The sequence below is a fragment of the Gorilla gorilla genome, chromosome 3, assembly GCF_029281585.2.
Source record: "Gorilla gorilla gorilla isolate KB3781 chromosome 3, NHGRI_mGorGor1-v2.1_pri, whole genome shotgun sequence".
Taxonomy (NCBI): domain Eukaryota; kingdom Metazoa; phylum Chordata; class Mammalia; order Primates; family Hominidae; genus Gorilla; species Gorilla gorilla.
Genome location: NC_073227.2, coordinates 31,793,587 through 31,820,504, shown reverse-complemented (window position 1 = coordinate 31,820,504; position 26,918 = coordinate 31,793,587).

Here is a 26,918-nt window from a genome sequence, read left to right as displayed (position 1 = left end):
TAATATCTGCAAGTGTATATATATATATATACATATATATATATACACATATATATATACACATATATATATACACATATATATATACACACATATATATATACACATATATATATACATATATATATATACACATATATATATACATATATATATATATATATATATATACACATATATATCTGGAGACCTCTGGACTCAGGAGCTGGAATAGGAAATATAAAAGCACAGGTCAGGTCTGTACCCTGACTTCCCTGGGAAGAGCCTTGAGGACATGCTGGAATCACCAATATCATCCAAAGCCCTTGGCATTTCTCTGCAAATTGGCTCAGCCCAGTTCACTGTTGAACTCTAAGGGACAAAAATGAAATAGTATTCACCCCGCTTCAATTACTTAATAAAAAAAATGGTATTGGTTAATCCTAGCATTTTCTAAGTAAAAGAATGCATAAGAGACTCATTTTGGTAACCCAAACAAAAACTGGCATAGTATATGAAAAATCCCATTGATGAAAACTCTCTTTCCTAAGGCTTCTGGGGTTCTCTGGAGAGGGTGGAAATTCTAGAGGAAAATAAAACTCATTTTAAACCTTGTCTAGAGAAAATATCTCCTTTATCTAAGAAAGCTATTTCATCAGACCATATGTGAAGAGAATGCCCAGAGCTCCCAAACATGGACCAGACAATAGAATAGATGTCATAGCCAGACCACCTTCACACTCCCAAGGAAATGGGATTTCCCATTTGCAATACAGTCTAAGGTTCTTGCTTCTAAAAGGATAATTTGAATTATTACTCCATGAATAAATTAAATATTCATTTGGAATATTTGGAGAGGAGAGATGGGCATAATGCAGAAAAAGCCCAATATGATTGCATGGCTAACTAATTTAGAAAATGTTGTGTTAAACATATGCAGGACTTTTCAGAGCTTTTAATAAGTAAATATATATTGTGACTTTCCAAAAAAGGTGCAACTATTATTATGATTTCAAAAATTTAGTTAACTAAGGAAACCTTTCTTATTTCTACCCAGATTATTGAAGACCAATTCTTATAATAATGTCAGTAGTACTAATTGAGCATTTAATATGTGCCAGGAACTGCAGTAATTGGTTTACACAGATTATCTAATTTAATATGCATGACAAGGCTAAGATATGGAATCTATTACTCCCCTTGTTTTATGGAGAGGAAAACTAAGGGTCAGTGTATTTAGCATCTTTCCCGAGTTCATACTGCTTTTGTATAAAGTAAGGCAGTCTGACCCCAGAACCTGTGTTATTAACCACCTGATATTACTACTCATAGCTCCTCAGAATAGTATGAAGAAAAGCTAACATAGAAGGACTAATATCCAGAATCTACAAGAAACTCAAACAAATTAGGAAGAATAATCCCATCAAAGAGTGGGCTAAGGACATGAACAGACAATTCTCAGAAGAAGATATACAAATGGCCAATAAATATATGAAAAAATGCTCAACATCACTATGATCAGGGAAATGCAAATCAAAACCACAATGTGACACCACCTTACTCACTCCTGCAAGAATGGCAATAGTCAAAAAATCTAAAAATAATAGATGTTGTGGTGGATGCACTGAAAAGGGGAGACTTCTACACTGCTGGTTGGAATGTAAACTAGTACAACCCCTGTGGAAAACAGTGTGGAGATTCCTTAAAGAAATAAAAGTAGAACTAGCATTTGATCCAGCAATCTCACTACTGGGTATCCACCCAGAGGAAAAGAAGTCATTATACAAAAGAGATACTTGCACACACATTTATAGCAGCACAATTACCAATTGCAAAAATTTGGAACCGGCCCAAATGCCCATCAAGCAACGAGTGGATAAAGATATTGTGGTATATATATATACACATATTTATATGATGTATATATATTTATATTTATATTATATATTTATATGATGTATATATATGTGGTATATATATGGTGTGTGTGTGTGTGTGTGTGTGTGTGTATGATGGAATAGTTCTCAGCCGTAAAAAGGAACTAATTAATGACATTCACAGCAACCTGGATGGAACGGGAGACTATTATTCTAAGTAACTCAGGAATGGAAAACCAAACGTGGTATGTTCTCACTCATAAGTGGGAGCTAAGCTATGAGGATGCGTAGGCATAAGAATAACACAATAAACTTTGGGAAGTCAGGGGAAAGAGTGGGAGTAAGGTGAGGGATAAAAGACTACAAAGTGGGTTCAGTTTATAGTGCTCAGGTGACGGGTGCACCAAAATCTCACAAATCACCACTAAAGAACTTACTCATGTAACCAAATACTGCCTGTCCCCCCAGAAACTATGGAAATAAAAAATTAAAAAGAAAGGATAAAGAATTCAAAAAACACTTGCTTTGTATAGGAATTCTTCTTTTATTACCTGGACTATGTTGTTTTGGAACACATGAGTTTCCTACTTCGGTCTATTAGAATCAGCGATCCCAAGTTATATTGTAGGTGGATCCACCACTATTTCTACAAGGAATGTTATCAAACACTTTTTTCTTAAAAGACAATATCGTGGAAAATCTTAGCTGTATTTTGCCATTGTCTCTCACCTTCAGGTGGGAGGCATTGTAAATAATTCCTTTGCAAAATTAACCTTTGGGCACTATACATACACTTACTAAAACAGCACAAAATAAAAAATACACTAGAATTCTTCCAAGGCTCTCCATCTCTTTTAGATCAAACTCCAATCAAGACAAGCTTTATCTTAAAGTGGAAGAATTATCAGCTTTCTTGGAAAAAAGCATATTGTTGACATTTTCCTGATGCTACAGTAAAGGTCCTGGCCTGTTGATGATAATGGGCCTCTTGACTCAACTGTCACATAGTACTGGGAGAGAAGGTTCTCTCAGTGGTAACTAGTGGAGGTTACTTGGTTTGATACCTGCCATTTATGATGTTTTAATTGTGTGGTACTCTAACCATTGTGTAAATCAGCCTGGGCTCTGAGAAAAATGGAGGGAGAAATTCTTGGCGAGAGAATCTCCTTGAGAATCTGCTTGATGATTTTCTTCATTCTTTGCAATGCTGCACTCCAATTTTAATATTGGTAAAACCCTGAGATGTAGATATAATTATGCTAAATTATGATAAAATGTTAATTTGCCTCCACATTCTCAGGTGAGGAGAGAGGGTCAAACTTGAATCAGATACCCTAGCGACAACAATGTTAGATTAGGCTTAATCAGAGGGCAGGGACTCCCATACTTTATGTTAAGGTGCTGGACTTGTGTGAAAGTAGGTAAACAGATGAGCTTTTTTCTAGACATCCCTCACCCAAACTTCTAAAATACAGTGATGTCTAAGAAAATCCTTTGATTTGTAAACAGCTTTAAAGTTTACAAAGCAATTTTATGTGTGATGATTTAATTTAGTCTTTACAGCACACTGTGGTGGTGGTTGTCTTTATTTTGTAAATGAGAGAAAATGCATAAAATGAGGTTAAATGACTTGGTCAGAGTCACACAGTTAATAAATGGTCACACTAGATATGAGAATCAGGTCGCTGTCTGACATTCTTTCTGTGATATCTCTCAATAATCCTACAATGCTCACCAACATTCAAGTAAATACAAAATGAAGAAGCATAACTTACATCAATACAATGATTCCACTTGACTGTTAAATTAGCAAGTGCATTTTTCAAGTTATAATATTCAAATTAAAATATTGAGATGTACAATTCTCATACCTGCCTAAAACCTGGCTATGTAACTGTCAAATGTGTGAATTTTATTAGATGACCTCTAAAGTTCCTTTCTGCATTTGTTAATTGTGACTATTGGATCAAAATGACCATTACCATTCTTTTGGCTGATCAGCATTCAATTCTTTCTTCCTAATAGCGCTCTGAGATCCCTTCGGGAAATCCTCTATTGTGTATAGTCTTGGTGTGAGAGATGAAGCTGGCTTTTCATTTCTTCTCCTCTTCACTTTTACCCATATCCTGAAGCTTCGAATCTTTTTGTTTTCCATTTCTAAAATTCACTTTTATTTTTGTGTTTTTTGTAATACATTATTTTTTAAAGTTGTATTGTGTTAAGAACACTTAACATGAGATCGCTCTTAAACATTTTTTGTATCCAATATATTACTATTGACCTAAAAATCTGTAAAGCAGATTTTTAAGGCTTATTCATATTACTTGACTGCAAATTTATACCCGTTTAATAGTAACTTCCCATTTCTCCCTCTCCTCAGCCCCTTGCAACCACTCTTTGATTCTATAACTTTGACTATTTTAGATACATAAGTGGAATTACACAGTATTTGTCTTTCTGGGACTGGCTTATTTCACTTAGCATAATGTCCTCAAGGTTCGTCCATGTTGTCATATGTTACAGAATTTCATTTCTTTTTTTAAAACAAAATAGTATTCCATTGTTATGTATACCACATTTTCTTTATCAGTTTACCTATTATGGGCATTTAGGTTGTTTACATACCTTGGCTGTTGCAAATAATGGTGCGACAAACATGAGTGCTAATACTCTGAGATTCTGATTTCAGTTATTTTGGACAGACATTCAGGAGTGGGATTGTTCGGTCACATAGTAGTTCTATGTCTAATTTTTCAGAGAACCTCCCTATTGTTTTCCACAGTGGCTGCACCATTTTACTTCCCCACCAACAGTGTACAAGTTCCTAGTTTCTTTGCATCCCCACCAACATTCTGTTGTCTTTTGCTGTTCTTAGATAATAGCTATCCTGACAGGTGTGAGATGATATCTCATTGTAGTATTGATTTGTACTTCTCAAATAATTGGTGACATAGAGTATTTTTTAATCGATGTCAGCTATTTGTATATCTTCTTTGGAAAAATGTCTATTCAAGTGGGTAACCATTTTTAATCAGGTTTCTATATATACTATATTCACTATTGAGTTGCAAGAGTTTCTTATATGTTTTGGATATTAACCTCTTATCAGTTATAGGATTTATAAATATGGTTTACTATTCTGTTTGCTTCTCTTTCACTCTGTTGATGGTTTTCTTTGCTGCTGTGCAGGAGATTTTTAGTTTGATGTAGTCCCACTTGTTTATTTTGTGTTTTTATTTTCTTTGCTTATTTTTGTCTGTGCTCAGTGTATTAACCATAAAAGCCTTGCCAAAACCAACAACATGAAGGAAAACCTATGTTTTTTTTCTAGGGATTTTATAGTTTTGTGTGTTACATTTAAGTCCCTAATCCATTTTAAGTTGATTTTTGCATACAGTGCAAGATAAGGTTCCGATTTCATTCTTTTGCATCTGGATATCTGGTTTTTTCAGCACTATTTGTTGAAGAGAAAGAAGATTCTTTCCCATTGTGTATTGTTGGCACCCTTGTCAAAGATCAGTTGACTGTATATGGGTGGATTCATTTTGTGACTCTACTTTGTTTTCTTGGTCTATATGCCTGCTCTATGCTAGCACCATACTGTTTTGTCTACTTTAGTTTTGCAATATATTTTGAAATAAGAAAGTATAATATCTCTAGCTTTATTTTTCTTTCTCAAGATTTGGGCTTGTGACATTTTTGTCACTCCAGATGAATTTTAGAATTTTTAAAATTTCTGTTAAAAACACCAGTGAGATTTTGATATGGATTGCATTGAATATGTAGCTTGATTTGAGTAATATGGACATGAAGAAATAGAAAATCTAAGCAGATGTGTAACTAGTATGGAGTTTGAACCAGTAATCAAATATCTCCCAACAAAGAAAAGCCCAAGGCCCGATGGCTTCATTGGTGAATTTTCCTGAACATTCAAAGAATTTGTACCACTCCTTCTCAAATTTTTCCAAAAAATTAAAGAGAAAGGAATATTTCATAACTCACTTTATAAGATTGACATTCTCTTGATAACAATGTAGTCAAATAAGCTACAATAAACAAAATTATAGGTTAATATTGTTAGTGAAAATAGACATGAAACTCCTCAATATGATACTAGCAAACTGAATCCAATAGCATATTAAAAGAATCATACACCGTGACCAAGTGGGATTGATTCCTGAGATACTAGAACAATTCAACACATGAAAATTAATTAATGTGATGTATACACATTAGAAAGATAAGGGAAAAAAAACCAACATGATCATCTCAATGAATGCATCAAAAGCATTTGACAAAATTTATCCTTTCATGATAAAAACTCTCAAAAAATTGGGCATAAAATAAATGTTTCTCAACACAATAAAGACTATATATGACAAGCCCACAGCTAACATTATACCCAACAATGGAAAAGTGAAAGCTTTTCCTCTAAAATCAGAAACAAGGCAAGAATGCTCACTCTTCCTACTCCTATTCAACATAGCACTAAAAGTCATAGCTAGAACAATTAGGCAAGAAAAAAAGTTATCCATCCACATTGCAAAAGAAGAAGTAAAATTGTTCCTATTTTCAGATGGCGTGATCTTACATATAGAAAACCCTAAAGATTCCATTTAAAAAACTGTTAGAACTAATAAATAAATACAATCGTCCTTGCCTTGTCCCTGGTTATACTTTCTTTGGTTTTAGTTACATGCAATCAACCATGGTCTAAAAATACCGCATACAATAAGATATTTTGAGAGAGAAGGGAGGAGAGACCACATTCCTATAACAATCATTGCAGGATATTGTTATAATTGTTCTATTTTATTATTAGTTATTAATCTCTTTTTTTTTTTTTGAGATGGAGTCTTGTTCCATTGCCCAGGCTACAGTGCAGTGGCACAAACTTGGCTCATTGCAACCTCTCGCTCCCGGGTTCAAGTGATCCTCCTGCCTCAGCCTCCCAAGTACCTGGGATTACAGGCATGTACCACCACGCCTGGCTAATTTTTGTACTTTTAGTAGAGATGGGGTTTCACCATGTTGGCCAGGCTGGTCTCAAACTCCTGCCCTCAAGTGATCTGCCCACCTTAGCCTCCCAAAGTGCTGGGATTACAGGCATGAGCCACCGCACCTGGCCCTAGTTATTAATTTCTTACTGTTCCTAATTTATAAATTAAACTTTATTATATTTATATGTGGACAGCACAAAACATAGTATATATAGGATTTGGTATTCTATAGCTTCAAGCAACCACTGGTGGTCTTGAATGTACCGCCTGCAGATAAGCGACAGCTGCTATGTAATAAAGCTGAGGATAAAAAGTCAATATACAAAAATGAGCTGTGTTTCTATATACTAACAATAAACTATCTGAAAAGAAAAATATGAAAATAATCCCATTTACATATAATACCACCTAAAAGAATAATATATGTAGGAAAAAACTAAAGAGTTTCATGAAAGACTTGTATATTGAAAACTGTGATACATTCCTGAAAGAAATTAAAACAAGGCACAAAGAAATGAAAAGACATTCATCCTGTTTTCATGGATTGGAAGACTGAGGTTTTAAAATCTTGAGCTAGTAGAGTAGTACTAGAATGTAGTGTCAATTGGAGATCATTTTATTTCCAACTGGCCAGATATTTCCTGCTATGAAGCATTGGCATATTTCAGCTTAATACTTTGTGACTTTTTTGTTGAGTGATCATTTACAAGCCTGGTTCTCCAGGTTTTCATAGGTTCTGTGAGTTCCTTCTTATGTTACCATGTCTTTCCAGGAAAAATCCTCCCATTTAATTTATCTAGAATCAGTTTCCTTTGTTCTCAAAATCTGAAACTCTGATGGTACACTGACAGCCATCCTACATTGTAACTATTGGAAAATACTTTCTTTCAGTCCAATGAAACTTATCAAGAAGTATTTTTAGTATCCACATAAAATTAAAAGTAAGGACTAAATTCTGTAACTTGGATCTCACCTCAGGGACCTAGAAAAACACGAATGGCTATGATTTATCAATTCAAAGTTTTACAAGTGTTTTAATGTCATAAACATATTTTTAGCTCTAGTATATATTAAGCATTAATTCTCATGATGACCACAAATGAGTAGCCTCGGGGGGATAAAATGTCATTTTTCAGTTTGAAACAGAAGACTTCAGTATGTTGTGGGATCGTTGATTACCTTATGCTCCTGAATTTTCTCAGAATCTTAGACCCAGAGGATTTTTTTTTGTTTCCTTGTCTTTTTTTCAGTTGTTATGCTGCTGTTCTTCAAGATCTTTTGTTGCAAAGGACATATTCTTTGACCAGTTTAAGCTACTCTCAATGTTCTGAAGACAACCTGTTAATTTTCTAATTCCTTTGTATTTAAAATCTTCCTGAAGTGGTGCATTGGGTTTTTAATAACTCTCATGACAGCAAAGCCAATCAGAAGACCCGTCATTGGCCTGTTTTCTGTAGTCTTTTAGATTATATTATTTCCAATGATAGACACTCAGAACCTTAAAGCAGCTTTAATTCAATGAGGTAAGTGTTTTCTTAGATTCCAGAAACCAAAGCAGCTTTTAAACCGGGAAGTTGACATAATTCGCTTTGAGTTCTGTCCTGAAAAGACAACTTGTCCGCTTTGGCTCTACTTCCTTAGTCAGTGGATTAAACAGGATAACAAATATATCTATTTTGTATTGCAAAACTATTTCTTTGTATTGCAAATAAATTTGCCCAAAAGAATACAAAGCCACCGTTCCTTCAAAAGCAGTGGTGGGCAGGAGGCTCCGGATTGTGTGACAGGCAAGAGTTTGTGTTTGCTTAGTCCTGTATTGACTGTAAGCCCATCTTCCTCTCTCTGTCCTCCCTCCTGTTCCAGTTTACCTGGGGTGAGGAAGCAGTAGCTGCTGCCAAGCTTCCTGCAGAAGAGGTTACAGCAGGAGAGTGACACAGCACTTTAAGGACTCTAGAGAAACAAAGAAACCTCTGCTTCCTTTGTAAAGCACGGGTAATATCCTTGAATTGCTACTTATAATTTTGTCTATTTTCAGGGATTAAAAACTCTCTTATTTCTTCCTACGATGACAATTCTCTTATTTAAACCCTGGACAGTGTCTCCTTACCCCTTTATATCAGGTGACAACCTTATTACTAAATTTCCATGGTTCTCATATGACTCCAACCTGCCTTTCTCCACCTCCCCTTGCCTTCAGTCAACGAGGACTGTTTCAAGCAATTCTCTTCCCTGCCCTGGTTCTATTGTGTTCTGCTTTAGAGATATTCCTTCTGGATGTTTTAACTTAATCAGATCCTCCCCCAATTTCTACTCACCACTAAAGTGTCACTTCCCTCATGCCTTCTTTTGTAGGTAATATTTTGCATTAATTATTTTGGCCTTTCTCTGGTCTTACTATGTACCAGGTATTATAAGCACTGAATGAGGTCCACAACAATGGTGAGATCACACATGGTCCCTGTCCTCAGAAATTCCATTTAGTAGAGAAATGGGTAATTCATTATAGTGCATATGACAGGGTGTGTAGGTAAACACAGGTCCCATAGGAATAAGAGTAGGGCCTTTAATGTATATTTCTAGGATAGGGTTGTATTCCTGGATTTAATAAGAGCTACATGAGCATGTAGGCATCAGCCAGGTGAAGTAGATGGCTATCATAAACCAAGGAAACATGTGTTTTTATTCTTATTTTTGTCAGCTGTATAGTTAATTCACATACATTCTAAAATTTTTGAAAAATAGAAAATGATGAAGAAGGAAAAAACCAATGATCTGTAGTCCTATCATTCAAATATCGTTGACCACTAAGATGACAACACTTTGTTCCCTAATCTTGGGTATGTGTTGTGTGTGTGGTGGTGGTGGATGAGGGGAGGTGGTAATGTAGAGATATGCTAAATTTTGTATTTTTCAACTTATTTACTGTATATACAATTTTGAATACTGCATTTTTTCACTTAAAATTGTACTATAGGCTTTGTTTCACTTCATTAAGGCTTTCAAAAACATCATTTTAAAGGCTCATTTAGTCTTTCTACATGAATTCCTCCTGGTTTCTCTTACTCCTGTGGTCACACCCACCAGTGATCTGTATTCGCCATGCCTCTAAATCAGACTTGCCTTCTTGGCACTCCTTTGGAATTGATAATAGTAGTCACAGCTGTAATCTCAATCATTTGTGTGAATGCAGCGTGGCCCAGTGCCCCCAGATGGTTAGGTCAAACATGCCTAAAGACAGGACATTCAAGGCATTGTCTTTCACTTTTGAAACTCCCTTCCATGAGTGGAATTCCTGACTAATCTATTGATTGATGTTTCTTTAAAACAAATGGGAATCAAAAGGCAATGCACTTGGGTTGCTTATACTCTGAACCTTATTTCACTTTTTTCATTGGGCAACATTTAAGTACCTCACACTGTGAGTTACTGATTTTATCAGTCATCATTTGTCCTAGAACTTTCCATTAAATCAAGGTTAGGGTAAGTATTAAGACATCAGTGATATTTCTACCTATAACTTTGAAACTCTCCACCTCAGTATTTAACTAGAAGTATGGAAAAGAATCTATGGCAAACTTTTTCAAAATGCATTATGGCCAGGTCCTACCTAAGGTATATTATTTTGGATGTGACAGGCTAGAAGAAGGACCTGAGCATATGCATTTTGAAAAGGCAGCACAAATGATTCTAGTGGGCATTCCTCAAAAGGAAGTACCGTCCTAATCTGATCCCTCAAAGGATAATGTTTTCTAAGGTTTCACTTGTCCACTGTATTAGTGAATTTTCACACTGCTATAAAGAAATACCTGAGACTGAGTCATTTAAAAGGAAAGAGGTTTAATTGCCTCATAGGTTTGCACGGCTGGGGAGGCATCAGGAAACTGCTTATCATGGCAGAAGGCAAAGGGGAAACAAGCACCTCATACCTGGTGGCAGGAAAGAGAGAGAGCAAGAGCCAGGAAATGCTACACTTTAAAACCATCGACTGTCGTGAGAACTCCCCCAACATCACAAGAACAGCATGGGGGGAACTGCCACCATGATCCAATCACCTCCCACCAGGGGCCCTCCCTCAACAATGGGGATTACAATTTGAGATGAAATTTCCGTGGGGACTCAGAGCCAAACCATATTATCTACCTTGTTTTTTCATATATGCTTTTATTGATAAATATACTCTACCTTCATAATGTTATAACCATCTATATGCTGATGAGTCCTAAATCTCTATCTTCACCTTTAATTCACAGATTAAAACACATGTAGCTGACAACCTTCTGAGAAAATCCAGTTGGCAGTCTCCAGCCTTCCCCAACTCACTGAACTCACCATCTCATCTTCACTCCTCAGCCTACTCTCTCCCCAGACTCCCTTGCACAATGGTATCCCTCTTTTCTTGTACACTCAAGTCAGAACACTGGGAAATCATCTTAAGCTTTAAATCCTTTAAATGACAATCATATAGAGAATTATTCTAAATTTCTTAGTCTCCCAGGACCACCTCCAACCTATTTCTATAGCTTTAATTTCTGCCTTCGTCAACTCACAGTTGATGTGCTTACACTGTTCAACATCTTGGAATAAACCACGTTTACCATTCTGTTTCCTACTTGATTCATTTTATTCCAACTGTAAAAGTCTTCCCATGCTTATTTCCCTAAATCTCATCTCATCTGTGTGTCCTCTCCTCTCCTTTTCCGAATTATCAGGTATATCCAACAGCTCTCCTTGTGTTACTACAACGTTTTATGCATGTATCTTTTACATGACTACTTTCTCCTCTTAGGCAATAAACACCTAGAGGGCAGAGCCTGTGTCTATTTCCTTTTGTACTCGCAGTGTAATGTCGTGTGCTTGGCATATAGAAAGTGCTCAACTTGACTAAATTTTGATTGGATTGACTGAGCAGGTACAAGTGCACTAGTATTTGATACATGCTTAGCCCTTATAAAACCTTGAAACTTAGAGAATTGGGAGAGACAAAGGTAAAGAGGCAGTGTATCATGTGAATCAATTACTACTAGCTGCCCCGGTGGACAACTTCGCTGGAACTACTACGGGTTTAGCCTGGAGTACATCTAGCTCCTTGAGACTGATTCTGAAGGCTTGTTGGAAGCAGTTCATTACTGTTTTTAAAATTCTCTCTTTCATTTTAAAGCCGCAGCAGCTTTCAAGTTTCTTCAGTTATTTGAGCCATGTTTCCATCTAATGTCTTGATATTACTTTAAAATAAATCAACCCAATGGGGATGGGGCAATGGTGGGGGAGTTTATGTGTAGAGGTAATTGAAAGGGAGAAAAATCAGATAAAGACAAATGCATGCAGACACACAGCAGGAATCCATAGTAACACACCTACCTATGCACCACTTGCTTGCTCTGCCTTCCATTCTCTAAACTGTCCACTGGGGTGAAATGTATAAGAAAATGAATGATGCCAGATATGATTGCAGTTAGGATCAGCATTGCAAAAGGTCCCTTAATGATTGTCAACTGGAACAAATCAGGCCTCAATTTTCCCCTTTTCATTATCTTTAAAGCAGGTTGCATTCATGGGTAATTAAAGATTATCTTGTATGTTTTCCTCTGATGTTTCCTTAGCTAGGGAGGACTATTCTGCACAAAGAAACCCAGAAACAATAATACTGCATGCTTACTTTCTTTTTGTTTTTAATCATGAAATCCAGCAAAGGGTCAGACTCTAGGAACTTCAGAGCTAAATCGTGGTGTCAGTTTTGAAATAAGAGTTATTCCCAGTGAGGTTTGAAAAAGGGAGAACCATAGCTTCCAGGCCGCTTATTCATGGGATAAAAATTAAATCACGAAAGAACATTGAAAGGAAAACAAAGGCAATTAGGTAGACCAAAAACAGACTCTATATCTTATTTCTGAAACATTTTAAAATTTGGGCTTCATGAAAATCTGTGTTTGTGGAAGAATGCAGTATGATTTTGATTCAGACAGATGCATTTAGAATAGGCATATGTACTGAAGGATGGCAGATGTGTTTGATGAAGCCAGATGTACAAAAGCAGTCAGATGTGTATGTCTCTTGAAGTGAAAGATGAAATCAAATACATATATATACACACATATACATACACATATATATACATATATACACATATATACATATATATCACATCACATTTGGTAGTCATGTCTCCTTAGGCTTCTTTTGGTTGTGACACTTTCCTGATTTTCTTTGTTTCCGATGACCTTGATAGTTTAGAGAGTACTGGTCAGATATTTTGTCGAATGTCCTTCAATTTTGTCTGATGTTTTTCCATGATTAGATTAGGCATGTGGGTTTTGCATGAAGAATACAAGAGCAGAGTCACTTTCTTTACATTATATCAAGAGTATGAACTATCAATATAACTTATCATTGTTGCTGTTGACCTTGATCACTTGGCTAAGGTAGTGTTTGTGCCTGTCCCTTTCCATACTGTCTGTACTTTAAGTCACTATGAACAGCCCACACTTAAGGATGGGGAGTTATACTCCACTTCCTGGAGGGTAGAGTAACTACATAAACTGTTTGGAACTTTTCTGAAAGGAAGGGTTGTCTCTTCTCCTGCATTTATTTATCCTTTATTTATGGCATCATGAACTCAGATATATTTATTTTATACTTTAAACATGTGTCTTTTGGTAGAACGTATGAATGCATGTGTCTTTTTGGTGAAACAATTTATTTTCTTTTGAAAATATACCCGGTAATGAGATTGCTGGGTCGAAGGGTAGCAGTGTTTTAAGTTCTTTCAGAAATATCCAAACTGCTTTCCTTGGCTGAACTAATTTACATTGCCACCAACGGTGTGTAAATATTATTGTATTTAATTTGTTGCTCAAATTTTTTTATCTTTGTCTACTGAGAGTTCCTTCGGTTGGCTCTTGGGACATCTTCACATTCGTGCTTTTGATTATTGAGTGTTGTGTGAGAGAGAGAGAGTGTGTGTGTGCGTTTGTGTGTGTGTGAGTGTGTGTGGGCAGTTTGTGTAGTTTTGAGCATTACAGTATGTTCTGGGAACTTCTTGTATATTTCCAGCCCGTTTTACTTTACATATTTTTATTTTTTTAATTAATTTCAACTTTTATTTTAGATTCAGGGGATACATGTGCAGGTTTGTTACCTGGGTATATTGTGTGATGCTGAGGCTTAGGTACAATTGATCTTATCACCCAGGTACTTAGCATAGTACCTGATAACTTCTCAACCTTTGCCCTTCTCCCTCTCATCCCATTCTAATAGTCCCTAGTGTCTATCGTTGACATCTTTATAAGTAACCAATATTTAGCTCCCACTTATAAGTGAGAACATGTGATATTTGGTTTTCTATTCCTGTGTTAATTTGCTTAGGATAATGGACTACATATGCATCCATGTTGCAGTGACAGACAGATTGTATTCTTTTTTTATTGCTGTGTAATATTTCATAGTGTATATGTATCACATTTTCTTTATCTAGTCCACTGTTGATGGGCACCTGGATTTGATTCCATGTCTTTGCAATTGTGAATAGTGCTGCAATAAATATAAAAGTTCATGTGTCTATTTGATAGAACAGTTTTTTTTTAAATATACTCAGTAATGAAATTGCCGCATGAAAAGATAGCTGTGTTTTAAGTTCTTTGGCTGAACTAATTTGCATTGCCACCAAGAGTATATAAGCTTTTCCTGTCCTCTGCAACCTTTTCAGCATCTGTTGTTTTATGACTTTTTAAATAATAACTATTCTAACAGATGTGAGTTTGTATCTCATTGTGGTTTTGATTTGCATTTCTCTGATAATTAGCGATGTTGAGCATTTTTCATGTTTGTTGGCCACTTATATGTCTTTTTTGATAAGTGCCTGTTCATGTCTTTAGCCCATATTTAAGTTGGGTTATTTGTTTTTTGCTTGTTCAATTGTTTAAGTTCCTTACAGATTCTAGATTTTAGACCTTTGTTAGATGCAGTTTGCAAATATTTTCTGTCATTCTTTATATTGTCTATTTATGCTGTTTATCACTTCTATTGCTGTGCAAGAAACTTGTGAGTTTAATTAGATCCCACTGTTAAATTTTTGTTTTTGTTGCAATTGCTTTTGAGGACTTAATCATAAATTCCTTCCCAAGGCCAATGTCAAAACTGGTGTTTCTTAGGTTTTCTCCTGAGATTCTTATAGTTAGAAGTCTAACATTTAAATTATTAATCTATTTTGAGTTAACTTTTGTATATGATGAAAAGTAGGGGTCCAATTTCAATCTTCTGCATATGGCTAGCCAGCTATCCAAGCACAATGTATTGACTAGGAAGTCCTTTCCCCATTTCTTATTCTTGTCAACTTTGGTAAAGATTAGATGGCTGTAGGCATGCAGTTTTATTTTTGGGTTCTCTATGCTATTCCATTATCCTATGTGTCTGTTTTTGTACCAGTACCATGCTGCTTTGATTACTGTAGTTTTATAGTATAATTTGAAGTCAGGTAATGTGATGTCTTTGGTTTTGTTCTTTTTGATTAGGATTGATTTGGCTATTTGGGCTATTTTTTGGGTCTATGTAAATTTTAAAATAGTTTTTTCTAGTTCTGTGAAAATTACATTGGTAGTTTGATAGTAATAGCACTGAAAGTCTAGATTGCTTTCGGCAGGATGGCTATTTTAATGATATTGATGTTTCGATCCATGAGCATAAAATGTTTTTTCATTGTTTGTATCATGTATGATTTCTTTCAGCAGTGTTTTGTAGTTCTTCTTGTAGAGATCTGTTACTTGCTTGGTTAGATGTATTCCAGTGCTTTTTTTTCCAGCTATTGCAAATGGGATTATGTTCTTCATTCGGCTCTCAGCTTGATCTTTGTGTATAGAAATGCTACTGATTTTCATATGTTTATTTTGTATTCTGAAATTTTACTGAAGTTCTTTATCAGTTTCAAGAGTCTTTTGGTGGAGTCTTTACAGTTTTCTAGGTCTAGAATCATATTTTCAGTGAAGAGAGATAATTTGACTTCTTCTTTTCGTATTTCAGTATCTTTTATTTCTTTCTCTTGCCTGATTGCTCTGGCTAGGACTTCCTATACTATGTTGAATAGGAGATCTTGTATTGTTCCAGTTATCAAGGGGAATGCTTCTAGATTTTGCCCATTCAGTATGATGTTGGCTGTGGGTTTGTCATGGATGACTCAAAATTTTGACGTATGTTCCTTTGAAGGCTAGTTTCTTGAGGGTTTTCTTGATGAAGGAATGTTGAATTTTATTGAAGGCTTTTTCCATTTTTATTGAGATGATAATATGGTTTTTGTTTTTAATTCTTTTTATGTGGTGAATCACGTTTATTGATTTGTGTATGTTGAATCAACCTTACAAACCAGAATGAAGCCTACTTGACCATGGTGAACAAACTTTTTGATGGGCTGCTGGATTCAGTTTGATAGCACTTTCTTGAGGTCTTTTTGCATCTATGTTCATCAAGGATATTTGCTGGTAGTTTTCTTTTTTCATTGTGTCTTTGCTAGATATTGGTATTAGGGTGATGCTTGCTCTGTAGAATTAGTTAGGGAGGAGTCCCTTTTCCTCGAGTTTTTGAAATAGTACTAATTCTATAGTACCAGCTCTTCTTGTATGTCTGGTACAATTCAGCTGTGAATTCATCTGGTCCAGGACTTTCTTCATTTGGTAAATTATTTATTTATTTATTTATTTATTTATTTATTTATTTATTTTTACTCATTCAATTGTGGAACTAATTATTCGTCTCCTCAGGGTTTCAATTTCTTTCTGATTCAATCTTGAGAGATTGTGTTTTTCCAGAAATTTATCCATTTTCTGTAGCTTTTCTACTTCATGTGCATAGAGTTGTTCATTATATCTGAGTATCTTTTGTATTTCTGTGGGATTGGCTGTAATGTCACCTTTTCATTTCTGATTATGCTTATTTGGATCTTCTCCTTTCTTTGTTAATCTAGCTAGTGTTCTGTCAATCTTGTTTATCCTTTCAAAGAATCATCTTTTGGTTTTGTTGATTCTTCCTATGTATTTTGGAGTCTCAATTTTCTTCAGTTTAGGTCTGATTTTAGTCATTTCTTTCTGCTAGCTTTTTTAATTTTTTAGTTCCTCTAGGTATGATGTTAGATTGTTAATTTGAGATCTTCTAGCTTTTTAAGTTAGGTGCGTATTGCTATAGATTTTCCCCTTAACACTGCTTTTACTGCATCCCAGAAGTTTTGGTGTATTCTGTCTCTGTTTTGATTCATTTCAAAGAATTACTTGATTTCTGCCTTAATTTTGTTGTTTACCCAAAAGTCATTCATGAGCAAGTTGTTTAGTTTTCATGTAATTATGTAGTTTTGAGAGATATTCTAGGTATTGATTTATATTTTTATTCCAATATGTTCCAAGGATATGGTTGGTATGGCTTTGATTTTTTTCAAATTTATTTGAGACCTGCTTTATGGCCACATATGTGGTCAATCTTGGAGTATGTTCCATGTGCAGATGAGGAGAATTTATGTCTGGTTGTTGATGTGTTGAGTATTCTGGAGACGTCTATTGGGTTCAATTGGTCCTGTCAAATTTAAATTCAGAATTTCTTTGTTAGTTTTCTGACTTGGTGATCTGCTTAATGCTGTCAGAGGGGCACTGAAGTCTTCTACTATTATTGTCTGACTGTCTAAGTCTTTTTGTAGGTCTAACTGTACTTGTTTTCTAATTCTGGGTCAATGTTGGTGCATATGTATATATATATTTAGGATAGTTAAGTATTCTTGTTGTATTTGAACCCTTTATTATTATGTAATGCCCTTTTTTGCCTATTTTTACTGTTCCTGGTTTAAAGTCTGTTTTATGTAACATAAGAATAGCTCTTTTTTGTGTTTCTGCTCTTTTTTTGTTTTCTGTTTGCATGACAGATCTTTCTCCAACCCTTTACTTTGAGCCAGTGGGTGTCTTTATGTGTGCGATGCAACTCTGGAATACAATAGATGGTTGGGTCTTGTTTCTCTATCCAACTTGCCACTCTGTGCCTTTTAAGTGGGGCATAGATGTCACTTGCATTCAAGGCTAATATTGATAAGTGAAGTTTTGATCATATTGTGAAGTTGTTAGCTGGTTGCTTTGTAGTTTCTATCATGTGGTTGCTTTGTAGAGTATGTGGGCTATGTACTTAAGTATGTTTTTGTGGTGGCAGGTATCATTTATTGTTTCCATGTTTAGAACTCCCTTAAGGATGTCTGCTCTAATGGTAACAAATTCCCTTACCATTTGCTTGTCTTAGAATTTTTTTTTCTCCTCTGCTTATGAAGCTTAGTTTTGTAGGATATGTCATTCTTGCTTGGAATTTCTATTCTTTAAGGATGCTGAAAGTAGGCCTTCAATCTGTCCTGGCTTGCAGGGCTTCTGCTGAGAAGCCCGCTCAGCCTGATAAAATTCTCTTTGTATGTGATATGACATTGTTCTCTAGCTGCCTTTTAGATTTTGTCTTTATTATTGATCTTGGACACTCTGTTGACTATATGACTTGATGATGTTCCTTTTATATAGTATCTCACAGATGTTCTCTGGATTTCTTGTATCTGGATGTCTACATCTCTAGCAATATTAGGAAGATTTTCTTGAATTATTGCCTCAAATATATTTTCCAGGCTGTTTGTTTTTATTCCTTCATTCTCATGAATGCCAATAATTCACTGATTTGGCTGCTCTACATAATTCTATATTTCTCAAAGACTGTTCGTCTTTAAAAATTTTTTCTTTGTTTTTGTCGGACAGGATTAGTTTGAAATACCAGTCTTTATGCTCTGAAATTCTTCCTTCTGTTTGATCTAGTCTATTGATAAAGCTCTCAATTGCATTTTGAATTTTCTTAAGTGAGTTTTTCAATTCCGGAAGCTCTGGTTGATTTCTTTTTTATGATATATATCTCCTCCTTCATTTCCTGGATTGCTTTAGAAGTATTTTGTGTTGATTTTCAACCTTGTATCTTGTTGAGTTTTTTTGCAATATTTGCTTTGAATTCTTTATCTGTCATTTCTGAATTTCCACTTTGGCTAGGGACCATAGCTAGAGAGCTAGAATGATTTTTGGTATTGTCAGCACATTCAGATGCAGAATTCTAGAATTCTTGCTCTGATTCTTTCTCATCTGCAGAAGCTGGTACGTCTAATTTTTGTAATTATTTCCATATGAATAGAATTTTTTCTTTGTGTTTCATTCTCATTAATTTTTTTTTTCTTTTGCTTTCCCTTCTTCCACCCCCTTTCTGGGGGTTGTGACTGTAGAGAATGTTGGGTAGAGTCTTTTGGCTTTGCTTCTACACTCCTATGCACTTCTGTTGACAGGTTTAATATAGGGCTGTGCAGTTTGACCTACAAGCCAGTAGATGGCAGTTATGGGTAAGAGCCAGCTGTAGCCAACATGGCTGGGTATATACTTGATCCTTGTTTCCTGGGAGAAGCTCTCTGTTGCCTCAGGCAAGAGCTGATTTATGAAGTTCAATGGTCTGTACTCCCTGTTCAGCCCTGAGGAAGTGGTCAAAAAGGGTGGGGCCAGACCTGACAAGTCCAACTACAGGTCCTCTGACAGCAGACACAAGCGCCTGTGCCAAGGAAGAATCCAGTGGGCAACCACTAAGCACCCAGAGGTGTGCATAGGTGTGGAGCTGGGAAACCTCTTGGGCTCCAAGTTCTCTGCACAGGGATGGGCAGATGGCCTAAACTAATTCAGGAGAGTGAGAGCTCCAGATTCCTGGAGACCTGCCTAGATGTGGAGTGGAGAGAACACATCCCTGCAGGAGGATCTCTGCACAGGAAGGGTGGCAGCCCCTGTTCTTAGAATCAAATATTTTCCCAAGGAACCCCAATTTCATTAGTCAGAGAATGGTACTACAAACCAAACTCTCAGTTCCAGATGAACTCCTTGCTTCTGGGGTATCAGTGCTTTCAGACTGACTCAGCTGACAGAGCAAGGATATATGTATTTGTGTATACTAACCTGTGTGTATACAAATATCTATAAATATTTCTATGTGTAACCATCTGTATTTATATTGAGCTAGATATAAATTCATACAGATGTCTATGACTAATCCTTTACAACATAGATCATTCTAGACTGTTTCACTTGCTTATCTATAACCTACACTCCTACAGTGAGAAAGCTGGCTTCCACCATCTGCCATTCATTTACTTAATTGTTCAATCACAGTATACATGTAAAGCAGTATCAGAGCTGTTAACCCATATCCCTGTGGGAAACAGCTTCACCAACTAGAGTCCAGTGCTTATGTATAATTTGTTTTGCCTTTAGACTCCCAGACTTCACTCATTTCCAAATTTACTTAGATTAGCACCTTTCCTCCAAACCCTTCAGGGAAGTTTTTTCATACATTTGTAATATAATTAGATTATATTTTGTCACATTCTCTAGTCCATCCTAGGATCCTGTGGTCTCCTAATTTTTTTGCGTACATGAAGGTTTACTCATTGTTATATAAGCAGCATGGAGTATTTTGGTCACTGTTTTGTTGGTTATTGGCTGTACTTCAGTGATTCCTCATTAAATAAAATCATGTGATTTTATATTGTGCAAATGAACAATATATACGTAGTTTTCCAGAATACATTTATAGAACATCTTTCCCTGTGGAAAATCACCAGACCTTCGATATATATGTCATTCATTTTCTTCAATTTTGCTGCCATACGGTTTTATTGTCAAAGTTCTTGATCGCATGTAACAGAACAGTAGTTGTAAGCAAGTGACTACTCAATAAAAGTTTGGGGAAAAAAAGAAAAAAAAGTTTAGAAACAGAGACTTTATTTCTTCTTTGTTTTTGTTTTTAATTTAAAAAAATCTACATATTTAGTACATTATCCCCCAGGTACTAACCATTGAGATCTGACAATTATCCCAATTTTGCCTAAAATTTGCTTATCTATTCCTTTCCTCTCAAAAATGTGTTTCTTACATATTTTGAAGAAAGTATTGGATAAGTCTTCATCACATCTACCAGATTAAAAACATCATAGTTACATGATATTTTATCTATATTTTAAGATATTGATATCTTAATATCATAGTTAGTTATATAATAGTACCTAGTCAAATTCCTCTGATTGTCTAAAAAATTATTTTTCTAGTTGGTTTGTATGAATTATGGAACAAATAAGGTACCATTACATTTGTATGTCACAACTCTTTATTTTTTTAATGAAGCGAATATTCTTCCCATTTTGATTTCCATGCTGAGGACTTAATGCAGAGACTGATTAGTTGTTATGCAGAGTGCAATGCATAATGCATTTCTCTGTTTGCTTATTTTTGTGTCATTTAACTTGTTCCTTTTATTTTCTGGGTAGTCATACATGGAAGTTAGCTCTTGGTTATATTTGGATTTTACCTTTTGACAGATTAATTCATGGTTGATGTGCTGTGCTTCATATTGAATTTCACTAGGAGACTAACGATGTCTGATTTTCCTTACTTTTAACGATGCAAAGATTGACCCATGGTTCAAATAATAGCAATTTGATCACCACAATGTATTCTCCATTAAACTTTCATCTAATGGTTTCATCCATTGATGATTATTGTCTAAATCAACTATTTAACTGGATAGCACAAAATGGTGATTTTCTAATTTTGTCATTATTCCCACATTTAGTAAATGAAATTCCTATTTAAAGAACAATTTTCCCAACTCATCTATGACTACTTGGTTATCTTTCAATACATATTCTACAGAAAAGGAAGTATAAAGAGTTTGTACTAAACTCTTTTCTTTTAATTTCCGATATTCAGAGAAAGGAATTGGTGTCCTAATTTCTTTATGACATTTATTGAGATGTATGCTGTACCTCTCTGCAGGTATATATGTTTGTATTTTCATTAAATTGTTTTACTACTCTTTTTATTTCAATTTAAAATTATTGTAAAGAAATGAAGATTTTTAAAATACATTTCAATCATTTCCATAGACTTTTCTTTTTGATGCACAAAATAAAGGTACTTCCTAATTTTGGTCCTTGGGTTATTTTGATAACTCATGAGCCTTTGTTAGCTTCCTTGTTTTGGGTACAAAAAAAAATAGCCAGCCTTATCTTTCAAGGACTCACGATTCCTTTGAAGAATAATATTCAGGGACACAATTAAGTAATGGTTAGGCTCACTGCTTTGGGGCTATAAAATACATACTTATTTAATAGCAAATATGATTATATACTGATATTTTCAATTCAGATTTACTAATACAGTTTTTTTACTTCCTTAAGTAAATTATTTTATCTCTCTTTTTATTACTCTGAAAGCTTGATTTCTAGTAACATTAGCAAAATTATTTACTTGCATTGTCGTGTAACATACGTAAAATAATTCTAAAATAATAGCATCAATAATGCTATGAACATATTAGATTACTACACAAATTTTAAGACTTCATTTCAGGTTTTACTGTCCTTTAAATATTGGCTACAGAGGATATAGAGTCAAAATAATGTACTATACTGTGTTTTTAGTAATTTTAATTCAGATTTTTGATTATGTCATCAACTCGATACACGGATACATTCACTTCAATTTGTTTACAATTCCTCGTGATTGCCTTTTAAATTTCATTTCATTTTGGAGTATGTAAACACATCAATGTAAAATAGAAGTGTATAGTAATATACATCTGAAATAGAGACCATATTCAGAAAAGTTTGATTTATCTTGTAAAAATATCTGACTCCCTGTTTTTTAGTTTCTCCTATGATAACCACTTTACTTGTTCTTTATTTTTGCTACCCCTTTCTCTTTGCAAAAAAAGAGCAAATGCATATTTCATCCCTTTTATTACACAAAAGAATCAAAATGTATATCATATTCTAGACCTTATTTACTGTACTGCACAAATATCTTGAAGATTACTCCATATCAGTGTATACAGATCTTTTGCTGATTATGTTTCATTGGATGCTATGCTTTGCTCAGCTTCCTATTAATAGACACTTGCCATATCAATAATATCCCAGTGAAGAACATTACACATAAGTCATTTTATATTTTTGATTATACTTCAAAATTTATTTTTAAATTAAATGGTAAATACATGTATAATGTCCTAATTGTTAGGATATTAATAATTATCCAATAACCACTATTATTATTATTGAATAGTTGATATTGTTAATTATTATTGAATAATAATTGTTGAAGTATTAATATTATTGTTTATTATGAATTATTATTATTGAATGACTATTAATTCAATATGACTGATGTCCAAATTACTTCCATAAAGATGGAATCACCACATTCTTACAAGCAATATAGAAAGAGCCTCTTTCCCCATAGTATTGCCAACAAAATATACTGTTAAAACTTTCCAATTTTGCCAGTCGGATAAGGAAGAAACAGTATTTCAGGACAATTTTAATATTCAACAATATTGCTATAAATGAAGTCGATCTTCTCTTTTCATATGGTTAAGATTCACTATCTATATTTTGCTAATTTTTATTCTTTTCTTGTTTGTTGTTTTCTTCTCAAGTTTTAAGACCTTGTCTTCTTTTGGAGATATTACTCCTTTATGATGGAATCTACAAATAAATTTTGTGGTTTTTTCCTTTTTTATTTTGACTTAGATTTTAGTGGAGAAATTTTTGCCAGTTTAAAAGTTTAAAACAACATTTTTACAGTTGAGTGAATCTATATGGTCTTTTATTATTTTGGATTTTGATTTAAAGCTACAAGTGTTCTTCATTCTCATGTATTAAATGAATTACTAAATCTTTATGATTTTAGTATTTATGTTTAAATCTCTGATTCATTTAGATGTTTTTCTAGTATCCAAAGTGAAGTATGGATGTGATTGGATATTTTTGTTCATGTCTATTTTCCCCAACACCTTTCCTCCTATTGTTATGGGTTGAATTATGTTCTCTCTAAAAATAGATGTTGAAGTCCTTCCCCTAGTATGTCAGAATGCAATGTTTTTTGGAAACAGAGTCTTTACAGAGGCAATGAAGTTAAAATGAGGTCAATAAAGTAGACCCTGATTCTATATCACTATGTCCTTATTTAAAAAGGGAAAATTTAGACATAGAGATAGATACACGCTGAGGGAGGAAAGATTATGTGAACGGGCAGCAGGAACAGATGGCTATTCCCAGTCATGGTTTGCCTGAGGCTACCTGAAGCTAGGAGGGAGGACTGGAACTGATTCTTCCCTAGTGTCTTCAGAGGGAGCATTGTTCTGCCAACACCTTGATTTCAAGCTTTTAGTCTCCAGAACTGTGAAACAATAAGTTTTTACTGGTCTAAGCCACAAACTTTGTGGTACATTTTTTATGGCAGCCCTAGGAAGGTAATACACTCACTGATTGGAGGTACCATCTTTTCCTTATACCATACTTGCATCGTCAACTTAGATATACTTCTGAATTTTCTATTGTGCTCCATTTAGATTATCTATTTACTCATGTATCAACGCCACAGTGTTTCAATTGAAGATGGTATACACTATGCTTTAATATCTGGCAGAGCTTCCTGACATATGTCCTTTTTTTTCTTTGTCTTTTTTTTTTTTTTCTTAGAAACAGGGTCTTGCTCTGTGACCTAGTCACTGAAGCATGCACATGCCACCATGCCTGGCTTTTTTTTTTTTTTTGTCTGACTATGTTGCCAAGGCTGGCATCAATTTTTCTTCCTCAGCCTGCCAAAGTGCTGGGATTACAAGCATGAGCCACTGTATTAGTCCATTTTTACATTGCTATAAAGATACTACCTGAGACTGGAAAATTTACGAAGGAAAGAGGTTTAATTGACTCACAGTTCTGCACGACTGGGGAGGCCTCAGGCAACTTACAATCCTGGCAGCAGGTAAAGGGAAAACAGGCACCTTTCACATGATAGCAAGAAAAAGAGAGAGCGAGAGCACGGAAATGCCACACTTTCAAACCACCAGCTGTTTTGAGAAATCCCTCACTAGCATGAGAACAGCATGAGGGAAACCACCCCCATGATCCAATCACTTCCCACCAAGCCCCTCCCTTGACACATGGGGATTACAATTTGAGATGAGATTTGGGTTGGGACACAGAGCCAAAACATATCAGCCACCATTCTCGGCCAAAATAACTTGTGTTATTTTTCTTTGCGCAGTTTTATTCAATAGTCTTACTTATTTTTCCATATGGAAATTAGTATTTTTAAAATAGACTGCTAATTGCAGGAAAAAGAAGTTGATATTTTTATTGGAATTGCAGCATTTTATTTTTTAAGACTCCCTCAACCCGGCTTCTTTAACCAGCCCCCACAGGCTCTATCTTCCATGTCAGTGTCTCTCTTGTATCTATAGTTGCCTTGACTTCAGAAACGGTTCCAGTTACTGTTGAATTCTCCATAATGATTGAAAATTCCTTGGATGCAAAGGATCTCTTGAAAGTCTTTTCTTCCCATTTGGAGACATACCTAGTCTTGATAATTACATGTTGAATAGAACCAAGTTGCCTAAATGCCTATTTTAAAGTTTTAAAAGAGAATTTGTTATAAATGGTCTGTAATTCATACTGCTGAGTAACTCAGGATGTAATTTAGGTGGTGTAGTACAGTGAAATTAGGGTTTGATGTGCTTTCTTAAAATCTGGGTTATAATATTTCATTTATCTTTGTCTATCTCTATCTAGCTCTCTGTTTCATTCAAAATCATATGTAATAAGACAGTTAAAAACTTTGAGATCAGCTTTCTGAATGTTTTGAATCTAGGATCAGAAAGCGTCCCTCACCAGATTATTGTGCAGATGAGGTGATCCAAATTTCCTGCTGGGAAGTATATCTCAGTCCATCATTTGGTCCCTGCCTGGCAATCTTAGCTTCTTTATTATCATTTCTCCCTTCACACAGTCGACTTCATCAATATTGGCTTCTTTGCTCTTCCTTGACAAGACCAAGCTCATTCCTGCCTTATGGCTTACGCATCTGCTTTTCCCGTAGCTGGAAAATATCCTTACAGTTTTACTTGGCCTACTCTATGAATTCCTTCAACAGTAAGCTTAAAAGCACATCTTCATGTGGCCTTCCCTAACACTGTGTGTACAGCTGCCTATCTTCCCAGGCACTCCTTAATCTGTTTTTTTTTTTTTTTCTTTTAGAAATGTGGTCTCTCTCTGTCGCCCAGGCTGGAGTGCAGTGGTGCGATCTTGGCTCACTGCAACCTCCTCCTACTGGGTTCAAGCGATTCTCTTGCTTCAACCTCCTGAGTAGCTGGGATTACAGGCATGCACCACCATATTTGGCTAATTTTTGTATTTTTAGTACAGACATGGTTTCACCAAATTGGTCAAGCTGGTCTTGAACTCCTGACCTCGTGATCCTCCCACCTCGGCCTCCCAAAGTTTTGGGATTACAAGTGTGAGCCCCTGCGCCCAGCCCACTCCTTAATTTTACCCTCCTTTATCTATCTTCATAGTACTTATTTATACCTGAAGTTGTATTGTATATTTATTATTTTACTTGTCATCTTTCTCATTGAAATCTAAGCTACCTGAGGCAAAGTCTTCTTCACTTTGATATTCCCTGGCTTATAAAAATGCATTATGTACTCAATAAATATTGAATGAATAAATAAAATGACAATTTGTGCAAAATGCTTGGTACATAATGGTCACTTAACGAATGTTATCTTTCCTTTTCATTTATTCTACAATAGTGATATTTGCAGTCACACTGAAGACACATGCAAAACTGGCTTAATTCCTTCCCTACAGTTCACATCCCTGAATTCTCGATAATAAAGACTTAAAGGATCTATTCCATTTACTGAATTGCATGTTTTGGGTGGTGTTTTTCCTGAGCCTAGGCCATTCTGTACTTGAATTGAGAAGAGGTCATAGCGTATTTGAATGCTCCTTTTTTATCATTAGTCATAATGATTTCTTAGGTTCTGGGTATGCTCATGTGTCCAATTATATTTGGGATGTTTGCTTTCCAGATGTCAGCAGAAACTCTGCATCTCTGCATTTGCTTTTCACCTTTGGATCTCCAGCCTGTTGCAATGTCTCTTTTGGTAGTTATTGTTTTGCCAGTTTGACTTCCCTTTTCTT